General features: G+C 40.8%; 1 protein-coding gene across 1 annotated transcript in view; it reads right to left on the reverse strand.

Moving 5' to 3' along the window:
- The window catches only part of LOC140575369 (leucine-rich repeat and fibronectin type III domain-containing protein 1-like protein), a 244871-nt gene extending 228895 nt beyond the window's left edge, over nt 1-15976 (reverse strand). Inside the window, exon 1 of the mRNA XM_072695666.1 lies at nt 15151-15976. The gene's annotated coding sequence lies outside the window, so the exon portion shown is untranslated. The remainder of the gene's footprint in view (nt 1-15150) is intronic.
- Nucleotides 15977-16363: the final 387 nt, after the last annotated feature.

Below are 16363 nucleotides of genomic sequence, written 5' to 3' on the forward strand. Positions count from 1 at the left end.
CTGTAACTCTCTGTGTTGTGTCCAACGAAGATGCTGTTTTTTGCTGATTTCAGAAAATGTCCTTTTCTGAAGAGGGGAAAAAAAGTGGAGGATAAGCATTTGGCTCATTGAAATTTGGCAGGATTCGTAAATTCCCATAAAGCTGTTGAGCTGCATGATAGCCGCCCAACAGAGATAAAGAATTCCAGACACCTCAACCCAAAAAGACGGCATCTGGATATGCAAGACTACTTCACAAGCTGATACCAGATGTCACCATGATGGACTACAGAGTGGCATGAGGGGATGGGTATACTGTCTCTCCAAATAGACCTGTCCATCATCCAGCCACGGTCTAGTCAGCTACTCGCTGGAGAATGCCCCATCGCACCGTAACATCAAGAACATCTCTCCTTAGCAATCATCCAGCACATGCTCAAGTATATTGACTCTGGCTTAACCAACCTTAGCAAGCTTGACTTACTTTGACTCTCGGTTGTGAAAGAACAGAGCAGCTTATTACTTTAGGCCAGAGATTTTGACATACTCAGAATTATTGCATAGTTTGTTGACACTATGCCTGTGTATTGGCAAGAACCTGGCCATATTATATGTATGATGATACAGGGGTTCTGATTTAATATATTGTGATATACTGCGATACTGTAAGCATGGCGATATATTGTGATATTAACATTTTATTTGTCACAGTATAAACTTTTTTTGCAATCAAAACAGTGGGAGCTAAAGAGACTGAGTACAACAGTGCCATCTAGTGGTCGGAGTTTAAACACAATACAAAATGAACCACTGTCTGCCACCAATGTTTGCTAGTAAACTATTCATTAAAAAATCAATACCAGTTTTTTAGAGAATTGATACAGTATTGCAAAACATAATGTTGCATATCAATGTATTATTTCCTGTTGATACCTACAAGAATCTGCCCTTAACACAATGAACTATTTGGAAAGTGAAAAGCTGAGGTTATGGTGACATGATCATTAAATAAAACCTTGCAACACATTGTTCCCCACCTGCAAGCTAAATGTGGATGCTTTCTGTTCAGGTGCCTTAAAAGTTCTGCGTAAATGATACCGCTCACACTTTTCAACTCTGTCTCACAGAGTGGATGTCCTGCATGAAATTAGTGGATCCCAATGAAGCTATTTTATTGGTATATTGAGATATTCTTTTTAGAACACAAGCTGTGCATTCATGACAACCAACACTATAGATATCTGCTGCACACAATCATCATAATTTAGTACAAAACAGCAAAGAAAAAATGAGTATTTCAGAAATATTTCAAAAAGATTAAAAAAAAAATATATTTTATTTATAGATTTATATAAAAAATGTTTATTTAAGAAACAAATGTGATTTTTAATTCTTCAAAATCTTAGAACTCGGTTTGGGACCAGGCTTGACACCAGGCTTGCCTCCTAAGGTCACTGGTTTGATCCTCAGGACTGGCATGCATGGCTTGGGTGGCCTTGAGCAAAGCACCTAACATAATAAAAAAATATTTTATTATTCAAGGTCATTTTATGTAATTTATTCAACACCATTTCATGTAAATGTATAATGTAAAATGTAAAAAATGTGGCATTTCACACACATGCTTAATCACATGCATATGCCATGTACCATATGTATGCACTGAAACATGTTCAGAAGCAGCTAAAATGGAAAAGTTTAGATATAGTTGAATAATGATCGATACATGAAACTGACATATCATGAACCTCAAATGCCGTCCTCCATCTATTTTCAGAGCTTGAAAACATATCAAAACCCTGAAACTGTTATCTAACAGTCTTCACTCGCAATTTCACATACATCCAGCCCTCTAGCAAAACCCTTTCAATGGTTACATTCAACATATGAAAGAAAATGGATGAGCAGCTAAAACAAACCATGCTGAACAGGCATTTTCCACCCCAACCACAGTAATATACTTACTAGTTCTATATCAAAAATATTTAAAAATGAACTCATTATCTGGGACACACTCCAGGACACATTTAATAAACACCGCCATCCAAACCTGTCCTAAACTAGGGATGAATCAAATTACAAATTACATATACTAGATCTGTTTCCCCTTAGCTAACCTTACTAGCCCAGTCCCATTATATTTCTCCTGATACTTTCTTTTAAAGTGTTAAACTTAAGTTTGACTTAATTAGCTCACACCAAACAATATATTCACTTAATGATGCTTAGAGTTCCATGAAATTTTATTAAACCTATAAGATCAGAGCTTCTCCTGATATGAGCTACAGCTACGTTTCATCCAGCTAGCCTGTAGATATCTGCAGTAGTATTCTTTCATTGTAGTGAACAAAAAAACATGAGACTCTTTTGGTGGGGAATAGAATTCAGACATCTCATGAGAACCTACAATGTTAAGAAAATTCTGACACCACACCATGGTTGATAAAGGATAATTTACCAGATATTAGAGCACCATTCAAACTATTAAAGTTTACCACAATAACAACTTTACTGCCTTTGTTAGAAACTAGTACAATTCCTTCAGCTCCCCAAAAAGCTGTAGAAAGCTCGGTGAGGTTTAATGCCGTGAAAGGGTTGATGCTGTGTTTAACAATACATGTTTCTGTTCTTCTTAAGTATTGACTCAGTTTAAAACTGAAACATTAGATGATTGCAGCGTGTAGCTCTGCAGTTGCCACCATTGTAGTAGCTGCTGATGATAAAAGAAGAGGTTTGGTTGTCCCCTCCAAGGCTAAACACCTGTCCTAAACTCAAATGTTCAAATGCACACATGACAGCCATTTCAATACCGAGTGACATCCAACCCCATTAGTGCTACTATTCTAAAGGGCATGCTAATTACCTTCATATCCTAATAAAGGGCAGCACATTGATATTATACTGGTCTCTCCACTCCTTTTAGTGAAGTATGTTAACAACATTACAACATCAACAACTTTCTTTAAAATAAGAATTTCTTGTTGTACCTTTCCTGTATAAAGTCTCTTATTGCCCCTTGGAGATGTGTTAATGAACACAGTGATGTACACATATCATGCTATGCTACAAATGTGATTATTAATAATTCTAATACTAGTCTTTACTAAGTATATAACCACTTACTGCCAGATAAGGCGCTTCTTCATCATAATTTTCACAGGTGCCCACAACTTATGCAAAATAGTGTATATTCAAGTATATGACTTAACACTTCATTGACACTATTCCCAGACACCTTCTATTTTCTAGTGTACCCGGAAATAGCCGCATGGCAATCAACCCCTACGTTCCCCTGTGAACCTATGCATATTTGCTTTCCCTGGATTTACGTGGGAAAGCAAATATGAGCAATTAATGAATTAATGAGTTCTCTATAATTAATGAGTCATATGTTGCCTGTGGATGTGGTGATGTTTGCTAGATATTTTATACTGTGCATGCAACCTTGCAGACACAACAGCACACTGTAAGTAACCAAGCAATACTGATGCAAGGGGATCTCTAAACCCTCCCACCCAGTCATCACAGTACAACATGCAGTACACATCTCTTGCATTTCATATTCTTTTGGGGTAGCTGTGGCCCAAAGGTTAGAGAAACAAGCTTGGGTCTGGGACCAGTTACCAGTTTGATACCCTGGACCAACAGGAAGTCAAGGGCGGGGGAAATTTCCATTTCTTTGAGAGGTTTCAGCTGCTTTTTATTTATTTAAGAAACAAAGGCTTTTTAAAGGATTTTTAATTCTTCAAAATCTTAGAACTCGGTTTGGGACCAGGCTTAGCGCCAGGCTTGCCCCCTAAGGTCACTGGTTTGATCCTTAGGACTGGCATGCATGGTTTGGGTGGCCTTGAGCAAGGCACCTAACCCCTAATTGCTCCCAAGTGCTGGGATAGCTGCCTGCCAACTACTCTGGGTGTGGGTTCCCACCCCCAGTTCACGATGTGGATGTTCACTGCCATGGATGGGTAAAATGAGGAGGTTGAAGTTCAACATACAGCTGTGCAATGGTTGTTTACTGTGTTTAGTGTAGGAAAAAGAAATAGAACTATTCACTGAATCTGTTGAAATGTGTTTGCTTGAGTTAAGAACAGCTAAATAACACACATTGCTTAACTTTCCCCTCTGTGTGATTGCTGTATTGTTGCCTGCAGCATTTCAGTTCAAGCACATGTAAGGAATCCTCAGCGTACAATCACGCAGACATGAGGCGGGGGTATCAAACGCACAACCAATTACTAAGCCAGTCCGCAGTTATGTCTCATGCTCGATACGGGTCTATTTTTAACGTCCTGCCAACAAACAACCCTCCCTACTGTTCACACAACAGTGATTGAGATAATTGGCCAGCGTTTAACTGAGGAATCATTCAAAGCCCGTCACTCTTCACACCGCCATGCCTTGGGGCCCTCTGGCATTAGGAACAGTATGGGGTACCATCCAGGGCCATTAGCTGTTAGTCCTTTAGATTCTCTGAGAGCCCAGCATGAAGGTCCTCTAAAGCATGGACTTCGGAGCGACGTGTTTACATTGCTGATGTATGGAGATTAGAGAACATGGCTGAGTAAAAGCCAGGAGAGGGAGAACAAGAGAAAGAGAGAGTAATGGGACATGGAGCTAGGAGGGAAGCGAGGGGGTGAATAAGGAGAAGAAGAAAAAAATGAGTGAAAAAGGTCAATAGAGCACATTAGACAAGATGTAGGTGGAGAAGGGCAAAGGAGAGATGAGGACAGCAGAGGAGATTAGACCAGGCTAGAGGAGAAGAGTGGGGAGGCGGGGTATGAATAATGGTGAATAATAGCAGACTATAAAAAGACTCTGAAGACCCCAGGTCCTCTTTAAAGTGCAAGAAAACATTCAAACTAATACTCCTTGTGGTATTTAGTGATTTGTCCAACATTAACCATTTTATGCTGATAAATTTAGAATATCAATGATTTTAAATGATTACTCATGTGCCCACAAGTGGTTGAAATGTAATTTCTGCTGCATCTGTAAACTCTGACTTAATTGGTGATGAAATAGATTGCGGTGGGCGGCGACCCATTTTAAATATTAATGTTCGCACTGGTCTCCGTAGCCATGTCAGAAGCAGAAAAGCTTCTGATTGGATGCTTTCTACCCTGCATGCTCCTCACTTAGCCCTGCCTTCACACCCAACATATATTTTTTGAATATGCTGAGAGAGTAGAAATTTGCTGATGTTGAAGGTGTTCATGTGTTTTAAAAAGCTGACATAACATTGTTTCAATAGATCATAATGGATTTGCCATGTTTCATAAGCCTCTACAACTGTTGTACACATCTTTTGTAAGGGGTCTCAGAAACCTCCACTATAAAGCATGGTTAAATGTAATATGTTTTCATATGCACTGAATCTTGAATGCACTGCAATTTTGTGTGGTCCTTTTTAGATGAAATAAACAATGGTCAGACTCTTGGTAACATCTCAAGAACATTTCAGTGATGTAGCAGCAGTAAATCACCTGAACATTCAGTAAATAATCAAGAGACATTTACTGAAGACGTCTACTGAACTACTGAGCTGCACTTTATTTGGAGTAGATGTTCATCTGAGAAATCCCTGATCATCTAACAGGTCTAATACAGACCATTGGAACATTTTCAACAAGCTGGTATAGACCTACTGCTGACACCAGTCTGGAACTGGAACTGCTTAAGATTACGATTAAGGGGCCAGGGTCAGTGTTAAGATTGGGTTTTGGGTGAGGTTATGGTTAGGATTACAACTAGGGGTTAATATTGTGTTTTCGGGTTGATGATGTTGAGGGTTACGGTTAGGATGAGAGTTAGGGTAGGTTTAGTGTAAGGCTGGGCTAGGTTTTGCTTAATGGTAGTAAGATATTTCTTTATAAATCTAGTTGATGTAACCGATTAACAGTGAATCTACCTAATGTAAGTAATGCATCAACAAAACATCTTCAAGATATTTACCTCAGTGTATTCAGATGCTTCCCTGCTGCCACTGCACTGATAGGTTGTTTAATTGATAAGCAGATATAGATAATAGATAAGTTTAATTGAAACTTAATAGTTAAGAGATTATTAATCATTTACAAATGACCACTCGAAATAAAGTTACTGCATCGAAGGATGGACAATCAGATCTAAAGGGAGAACATAGATTTATATTGTTCCCCCAACAGCACTGGAAGACTTAACTAAACTAAGCTTCATTTCTGAGCAAAGCATATTTTTACCATTAATGTCGTCAGTTGTTGGAATATTTAGCTTTTTAAAATCATTATCATATCAGTGATACTTTATAGGGTTGGAGCAAAGGCCTAAGGAAGAAGAGAATTTCTTTAGGTTGGGAAATTGGGCTAATATGAGGACAAAGAATGAAAATTCTGTCTCTGAACAAAAAAAAAAGCTGATCAGTGCATCTCATGCTTTGAAGATGTATTCCAGTGTCTGCATCAAATGAGCCGAGACATGCATGTAATATATTAAGTCAATTACCTGTGAAATACTGCTGCAAGCTAACCACATGTGGTGTTGATGCAACTTCTTAAACGCTTAAACGCTTAAATATGCAATTCTCCATCTTTTCTCCAACAACTCCAGAAACACTCTAGGTAAAAGCTTCCACAGTGAGGAACACCTCGATTTAATTAACTTAAAACCTTCAATACTTCCATCAACACCTCATCAACAAGATTATGGAGTTGCACAAGCAATCTAACAATGTTTACTTTGCAATAAAGGCTCAGGTGTAAAAGTACTTGACAAGTACTGGAGAAACAGTTCATAAATAATAATAAAACAGACACAAAAGACCAATAGCCACCATCTAGAAGAACTCAAGGACTTAACAGTTCATACAGTTGTGAACACTTGATTTCTGAAATTTTGTTCCTGTTGTTAGGAAGTATTTTGAACAAAATGAAATGTTCTCAATACCGGCTTGTCACAGCATTTCAAAGTGACTGAGAGCAGAATTCTGATTTAGCCATTCTAAAATACAGAATTTAATCTGTTGAGAAATTACCACTCTTTCCCTGTATAATATTCATAGTGTACAGTTTTAGATTCCAGACACTCTGACATTTTGCTATTGAGTTTCTTGATAGAATAATGCCACCATCTATTAGGGTTCCTCAAGGGAACAGGTAGTCCCGGACACTATCGAAAAATTAATAGTGTAATATAATATTTAAAGCTATAGATGTCTAAAATCAGTAGATGAGTAGCTGAGATGGGAGTAGAACTCGCTTACACACTTACACACTTCTGGCACCTCCAAAAATGTATGTATGTAAATAAATGTATAATGAAATTTTAGTAATAATAATAATGATAATAATGATAATGATAATAATGATAATTTTTAGTTTGAAAATTAGCAGCTACATGTTCATCACATGTACAACGACTTGCCTAAACTTGCCTCTAAAGTATCACGCCTCTGAGGAGTTCTTTGGCTCATTTTCTGATTTGATGAGGTTTGTCACAGACTTGGACCACATGAGATATCTCTGCCATGCACGACAAAACTAATTGCCTCCTCGAGTGCCTCCATACTGAGGAAAAACATTTTTTTCACATGATCTGATGGAATGTTTACACACATGTCAATTTGCACAGGATTAATATAACCTGAGATTATTTTTACGGCTCGTTTTATAGAAGGTAAAAGGCACATCAATCTTCACATGTAGTCACAGAGAAACTCAAGTAATAATTGCATGGCCCCATCTCCCCATGTAAAACTAATCCCATCCTAATATGGTTCAAGACTACATATCTGTTTACTGTACTATACCTGTATATGCTGCTTACATAATAGAACATTTTACAAACGTCCACTTTATGTCTGTAGCAGCTGTAAAAGCCTTTCAATTGCTAAGAAATGGTTCTGAGTCTTCTTCAGTCTGAGTCGTCTTGAGCATCTTGACAAAGGGTTCCTGCTAAGGAACAAGCAGAAAGAACTCCAAGTGGTCTTACCTAGAATAACCACTACAAATTGCATTGTATCAAACTGTAATAAAGCGACAGAGCAGAATCCTGATTTGAACACTGCAAGCAGGTTTTCATGCATCTGGGCTTGTCTGGGGAAAGGACCAGTTATCACTGGTATGCATTCACACAGAAGAATTCCATGTGAAGCGTAGATTGATTGAACAATTTCAAACGTTACTTTTCTGCGCACATTTTTGCAATACAGTACGATCTAGGTTCATCTGTTTATTGCTTTTCCTTATTTTCCTCGGATACAAACACTGGAAAACAAGGAGCCGTTCTCGTAGGTGAAGGTTTTTAGCCATGCAGGTGATAAGTCAAAGCAGGCATGTGACAAAATGAACCAATCGGCAGGTTGGCAGATAGCTTCCACTTGCACAGCAGAGCTGACCAGAATCAGCTTGAAGCGAACCCCAGGCCACTGATTTCAGAAGGACTAGAGATCAGTTCTGTGGGCCCCTCCCGGGCTTGGAAACAGCTTTCACACTTGACCAAATGTATCAAACTCTCAGAGCAAGCGCTCCCCGGTCCAGAAAAACACACCTGTATAATCATCATATTGTACAGTTATAAACTGCAGAGACTCTGGCATTTTGCTGTAGAGTCTCCTTCAACAATATGACTTCAGGAATGACTACAAGCCATCCAGGCCTTGAGGCAGCTGAGCAGCCACACACTGGTAACCTCTAAAGCAACCTCCCCATCCATGCCAGGCTTGTTCAATATTTATTTAAGACACATTCATGAAGATAGACTGTATGAACTGCAAAAGATGCTCACAGACCCTTAGGGTTTTCTTTGTCACTTGTTTGATGTTTCTACAGCATGTCCTTGCACTAGTGTTTGCAGAGTAGCAATGGTGCTGAATTTCTTCCACTGGAGAACCATCGGCCTGCCTTTTTACTGATGCTTGGAGAAAAAAACCTTAGTAAACAACTACATTTGTGTTTAATACAGTGCCTTTTGTGTCATGGTTCTTATCGAAGACAACTTTATAATTGCACTGTATGTCCCAGCTTGTATCCAGGCACCCAGCTTGATTAACACTTTAACCCATTTAGACCATGTATGTAAGCCCACACTATATCATTCTCTACAGTATTGTTGTAACTAACATCAGTTTAATTGGCCCCACAATAGGACCCTGTGGGACTCCACGAGATATGCTAAACGGTTACTAAATAATTTATGATAGTTCTGGCTTTAGGATTACTATCTGAAGAATAAACCTAGGTCTCGGGGGTTAATCTCTATAGAAAATCAATGCCAATCAGGAGCGCCGTATGGTGGGGGGATGGGGGGAATTAGGATGTTTCTAAAGACCTGTGACTGACAGGGGTCCTAAAGATTTATCAAGTATTTTGGCAGATTGTTAGAGTTAAGGAATCAGGTATGGAGCCCTAAATCCCTGCAGTACCCCTGATGTCAATAGAATGTGATGCTCTGGAGAAGCTGCCCAACTCCTCCCCAATGTCAAGCAATTTCCACAGCAGGTCAATTAGTCTATCTCTCTCAATCTGGCTCTTACTAATTCTCCTGTAGCTGAATGCAATCAAATTCTCACAGCAGTGCTCCAACATCTAGTGTAAAGCCTTTTGAGAATAATAGAGGCTGTTACTTGCTGCAAAGAGGGGACAGACCTACTAGTAATGCCCTGGATTTCAGAAGAAAGACTAGGTGAGCAGGTGTCAAAAACATCCACAGCATTACAGTGAATTGTTTCAAACTATGTGGCTCCTACCATTAATTTGACGGGTCTGCTCTGTGTGTACAGCCCTTTAGACAGAAGCAGAGTGTCTGGAGTGTTGAGGTTTCTGATTGCAGTCTCTTCAACCAAACCAATAAACAAAAACATAGAACAATGGTTCTTAATCCAAATCCAGTACAGGACCCAGTGCACTGTGTATTTTTGTGTTTATTCTTACACCAGTGCTCCTGATTTAACTTATGAAGAGATTGAATATCACCAGATGAGTTGAATCAGGTGTACCAGAGTAGGGAAACACAAGGTGAGAGAAAAGCCCAGAGCGTATGATTCCCAGAGCTGAGGGAGCAAAACACTGTCTATTATGGGTTCCTTGTGGTGTTGGGCAGCACTGGACACAATCAATCACTTGAACCACATCTTAACAAGAACCTAACAAAAACTTTGCAAGAATGAGAATATTAATAGTGTAATTATGGTATTATATAATAATTGTGCTCTCTCAGATTCCGGCCGTTGATGGCAAAGTGGCATGAACTCGCAACCTGGCCATAGTGGTAACGCTTAAACTGCTGAGCCGCTCAAAGCCTTTAGATCTTCTTGACAATGGGTTCTAACTGAGAAACAAGCAGAAAAAGTAAACTAAGTAAGTCCTAACTAAGAATGAGAATATTAATAGCGTGATTATGGTACTATATAATAAGCTGTGGTAGATGTCTTTAACCAGTACCTGCAAGTTCATCTCCCATTATGATTTAACAAAATGAATGGGAAAATTGTGATTCTTAAAGGCATCTTAATGCATGATTCAGGATTCAGGATTTTTTGTTGCTGGCAAACAAAGGATCGTCGAGTTAGCAATGTCAAAGCATTCACCCAACTTCGAATAGGGTGAATTGTGAAACAAATTACAAACTGTATTACAATTTATATATATATATATATATATATATATATATATTTTTTTTTTTTTTTTTTTTTTACCAAGGATTCACATCTTTATTCAGTAGTTGAGAATCAGAGCTTTTTCACTCTGTTGTACACACCTTTGGAGCTGAGATACAGCGTGTCCCGTCTCTAAGATATTTAACTGACACAGCGACCCCCACACTCTACAACGAGACCAAAAGCCAAGTCATGGTATCAAGAAGAAAACGGATAGCTGGAATATGTGATGCGTGGACATCTATTACCACAGAATCTTATGTCACAGTACACTGTGCATTTTATCACTGATGAGTGGCAGCTAGTGTCTCATGTGGTCCAAACAAGAGCAGTGTATGCGAGAGAGCCACACCGCTGCAGATCTGGCTGAGTTGTTAAATACTGTAGGAGAGGAAAGGCAGATCACTGAGAAAGATTTCGTTTAAGTAACTGATGACCCTCCAACATTGCTGTTGCTGCTGAGCTATGCAAATTTCTACATGGCAAATTCCTGTTAAGCCCACAGTCTAAACCTTGCCTCTCCGCAGGTACTCAAGTTACCCAATGTGTTAAAGCTAATAGGGAGGGTAAGACGTATTACTATGTTTTTCCACTAGCAGCCCCACTACAAAACCTTCCAGCTGACTTACCACATCACTTAATATATTGAAAGAAAATTGTTGATGGATCTTTACAAATATGTTGCTTTAAAAATACCAAGTAGAGTCACCCAGTAAGAAAAAAAGAACTGCTCAGACAGACAAAATAATGCATAATTGACTTATCATCGAATCACAGCCCTATGAATTGTATTTGAATCGAATCATGAGGTGCCTAGAGATACCAAACCCTCACTGCTTATGCTGCGGAAGTAATGAAAAATGGTAATGCAAAAGCTCTACTAAGTCCCTTATTTCTCTCAATTTGGTACTGACGATTAACCCACCTGTACAGAGCTCTCCTAGCACTACCACTAGCAATGATACTGTCACTAGGAGGGTAAGTATTTAACACATCTCCTCAGATACATGCTACTACCTCTTTTCGAACTGCCACCGATACAGTATTGGCAGGCATCCAACATGCTCAGAGGAAAGCGTTGGATCCCCAGCTAAGAGATGCCTGTGCTGTTCAACATCACTTAAGAGTGATGAGCTGAGTGAGCGCCATGTACATACATAGAGAACGGCAGGCCAATTGTGCTCTCTCAGACTCCGGTCGCTGATGGCAAAGTGGCATGGCTCGAGATTTGAACTCAACTTGGCCATAGTGGTAGCGCTTAAACTCCTGAGCCACTCAAAGCCTTCAGATCTTCTTGACAATGGGTTCTAACTGAGAAACAAGCAGAAAAAGTAAAGTAGTCCTAACTAGGGATGGCATCACAACACACATCACCTCATTATTCTTTTTTAAGTTTCCCTGGGGCTAAAATGTCACCCAAAGCAGATTTTTAGTTTTAAGTACTTTAGGATAATGAACACTCTTATAAACTGTTATATAAGATCACTGCCATATCAAAACCTTGTTTCATGAATGTACATTTGACTTGGAATCCCAGTTTTATTATACACGTATTAATATTTCATTTTAATATTCATTAAGGACTATAAAACTATATGTACACTATTATGTTACACTCTATACTACAATTCTATACACAACCTTCTTGTGATTGTAGTGGTACCCTCCAGTGTACACATGCAAAAAGGGTTCTATATAGTACCGAAAAGGGTTATTTGGCTTCTAACAATGGTGGAACTATTTTTCATGTGATATAAAACCATGTTTTAAAAGTTTTTAAACAAGCATTGAAAAGAGGTTTTTTCTTGTATTTAAAGAACTGGAAGAAGCAATTAATAATCCAGGCCAAGAACCATTAACCCCTTATGCACCATGACCTTTATTATATCCTAATATTACGAATCAGTAACTATATGTAAAGCAAAGCATAGAGTTGCTCCTAAGTTATAACAATGGAAAATAAAGCCAGGAAGCCCACTGTGGTTCTGAGGAGTTTATGAGGTAAAAGCATTCAGATTGTTTTTTGGTTGCCATTTTTTCTATGCCTTTTCCAAAGAACCCTTGAAGAGCCCCATACATCTCCAAAACCTTTAGCTAAGAAATATGGTACAATTTTACCATCTTCCACTGCCTTATTCCATTTCTGCATGACTCATTCTCCCTGTCTTGACTCAAGGCTTTTCTATTTTAATAAAAAAGCTAAGTTAGTTATCCCCCTTGAGAAAATGAATGGCGCACACCTTTAGAACTCATTTAAGGGGCACAAGTGGGTCTTAAGGACTTCTGTTTTACTTTTAAGGGTGCACTGATATTGTCACATTCAAAGAACAATGATCCTGTGCAGACAGTGTATGAGAGTAATGAACTGAACTGTGGTCCCACGTTTGGACCCTCAGGATTTAAGGGTTTTAAAACTTTTTCCCATCTCGTAAAAAGTTTCCACTTCCATATCTGAGCTGTTATTATGACAGCAACAATATATTATCAACTGTCAGCAGCAGAAGGCCATGGATGGTTGCGTAAGTGGCCGCACCGGGCCGACACGGTGCTGTGGATGATGTTGTCGGGGGGGAGCAGAAGCAGCAGAGTATTGTGCAGGCCGTTGTGCCTCGCGGTCACCCCATGCCCAGTAATAGACTCCCACTTTCTAATTCCCAGTGTGCTGACAGAGGGGGCGAGTCATGCTGAGGGACTTGCCATGGTGTGCAAGCGAGTGTGTGGGGGAGACAGGAAGAGAACGAGAGCGAGGGAAGGAGTCAGAGAGACAGGGGAAGCCTACTTTTCATATGAAGGAGAGAGAAACAGAAAGAGATTGAAGCCAAACGCTGGCTTAAGGGGCAAAAAGAGAGAGAGAGAGAGAGAGAGAGAGAGAAATATGAAGGCTGCTTCAAAAATTGCTTACCTCCAGCAGAAATCCACACACATTCACTCTTCTGCTTTGAAGCAAGCAAACATGTGCACATAGCAACACACCACCACTGCAATTCTGCCATTGATTAGACGAACTACTTATGTCTTTTATATAGAGCGTGATCCCACAGGGATCAGTTGTGTCTGTCTTGTCAATTGGAGCCAACTGGGTGTGGCACAACTCTACGTAAGTATCCAGCAGACCTGCCAAAAATGCAACAATTCGGACACAAGAACACTTGTCAGTATTGTGTGTCATAGTTCATGCAGTGCTCTAACAAACGCACCCTCTCTTGATCATTCTTCATGTGCCAGGCCATCAATATTTGGCAAGCATGCTCAGTATTGAGTGTCTCCATAGCAAGGCCGTCACGCTCCTGACAACACAGCTAATTGCTGGTTGTTTGCTGCAGCACACTGGAAAAGACTGCCAGATTTCTGTCGGATATGACCTTCAAAATGTCATCATGATCTCTAATCATGTTCATCTGATTCCAGGTGTGTGTGTATAGAAAGAAAGGAGGGAGAGGAAGACCTTATGGACTTATAAAGCCTATCTTGTGAGCTGAACCTCAACCTTATATTAAAATCCCACCATTTCACACTCTCAGAAAAAAAAAATAGGTTCTTCAATGGTTCCTTGAAGAAAAGCACAGCAACTCAAAGAATCATCTGAATGCTTCACTGAGGCTTCCCATCATAGAGGTGAACCACTGGTCCACACAAAGATCTCCTGTGAACAGATGATTCATCTCCACTGTAGAAAACCTCTATATGATAACTGAGTGTAGTACTTTATGGTCAAACCCACATAGACAGAGAGATTGGGAGAGAGAGAGAGAGAGAGGGAGGGAGAGAGCGAGAAAGGCGGATAGATAGACCATGGCAAGGGAAAGGCAGTGACAGAGATTAATACAGGAACAGTGTATTTCAGCATTAAAATGATCTATATCCTATAGGCACACCATTTGTAAATGCCATCAGCTGGCATAATGAATTACCCTGTCCAAGCCCAACATATTCCCACCATGAGCAGCACTGCTTAAGTAATACCTCGGGGGCAAAGTGGACTTAAATCCCTAGGAGGTCCAGCCAGCTTTGAGGCACTTGCTCAACGGAACACCTCCCTCCCTGATTGGAAGTAAGGCGGAAAAAAGAAAGACTGGGAGCTGTCCGTGGTGCTGAATCCCGCTGCATTGCTGGCAGCACTGGACAGCACCCATGTATCTCCTGCTATTAGTACAGTGTGCAATAAAGCCTTGAACACGGCATTCATTGCATTTGGTTAATGCGGTTAGGTCTGCTGGCACAAAGCCAAACGTAACGGTCATCGTTTTGCAAATCACGTCCCTTCATTAACACACACACACACACTTCTCCGTTCGTTCATTAGGCTGGGTACACATATTAGGCATGCTTAAACACACTGTAGGATGAGTCCCACCTTTAAAGCCTTTAAAAATCTGATAGGGACCGAACTGCCTGTTTCTATCAGACATACGCACTCTCGTGCGCGAGCACGCACACACACACACACCTAGGGGTGCTAGCAAGTGCATGATCTGCCTTATAGGCATGGGAAAACACACATGAGTAACAAGAGAAGGGCAGGAGAAAAGATAATCCGTTACCTTGTTCTGCGTTTTCTTTCTTCACTGGAACCAGAGCTTCTGAGAACTTTCCTCCTCCTTCTCACCTAGTTCCGTCCCAAGCACTCACACACTCACACACACCGTCCGAGCCATGCAGCAGCAGTAGCAGCAGCAGCAGAGCACCGGAGACTTCCTTCTGCCTCAAGTCTGGCACTTCCATCCACGCACACGCGCGCGCGCGCGCACACACACACACACACACACGCACGCACTCGCTCACATGCACACAAACACGCGAGCACGCGGGTACACACACACACACACACACATACACGCACGCACGCACGCACACAACTCCCGAGAACAAGCAGTTTCTGTCCAAAAAACAACAACAGAAAAGGTGAAGTAAAGTGTGTTGCTGAAGTGAGCACGAGCAGGCTAGCTCTGAGTCATTGCTGGGTGCTGAAAGGCTCTCTCACACACACACGCGCGCGCGCATACACACAGACCCGTACGACGTCCTTGACGAGAATCCACACCGGATGAGATCCTAAAAGGCGCAGTCCGCCGTACACACATCCACGCACGTGCGCTGCTCAGCCGCACTTTCAGCCCAAAACGATTGAAAGTGGTCCGGATTTCGCGTCATCGCGCCCCTCAAAATGCAGCTGAAATATCCCACAGAGTGGAGCGCATCTCTCTCTCTCTCTCTCTCTCTCTCTCTCTCTCTTTCTCTCTGTGTGTGTCGCTCTCTCTCTCTCTCTCTCTCTCTCTCTCTCTCTCTCTCTCTCTCTGCTGTGTAGTGTAATGGAAGCAGCTCGAGCAGGAGGAATGCTCTCGCGCGCAGCGATGCCGCTCCGTGCGCTGCTATGAGGGCGCGGACCAGACTGGCAAAAAAAAAAAAACACACACACCCACAATTCCTCTGCGGGGCTGCAGCGCTTCTGCTCCGGGTTCAGATAGGACCCGCCCCCTGCGCCACTATTGGATGGTAGTTTACCCCCTCTTGTAGCATGATTGGCTAGGAGTTTAGTGACTTCTACGTTATGGCTGGATGGTAGTTTACCCACTCATCCACTGTGATTGGCTAATAGTTTACCACCTCCTATGGCTGGCTTATATGCTTTGTAGACTATAACTGGCTAGCAGTTTATCCCTCTACCACTGTGATTGTAGTTTGGCTTGTAGTTTACTACTATCTACGTTATGACTGGCTAGTAGTTTGCCACTTTCTCTGCTGTGCTTGGCTAGT

The sequence above is a fragment of the Salminus brasiliensis genome, chromosome 13 (genome assembly GCF_030463535.1).
Source record: "Salminus brasiliensis chromosome 13, fSalBra1.hap2, whole genome shotgun sequence".
Classification (NCBI taxonomy): Eukaryota; Metazoa; Chordata; class Actinopteri; order Characiformes; family Bryconidae; genus Salminus; species Salminus brasiliensis.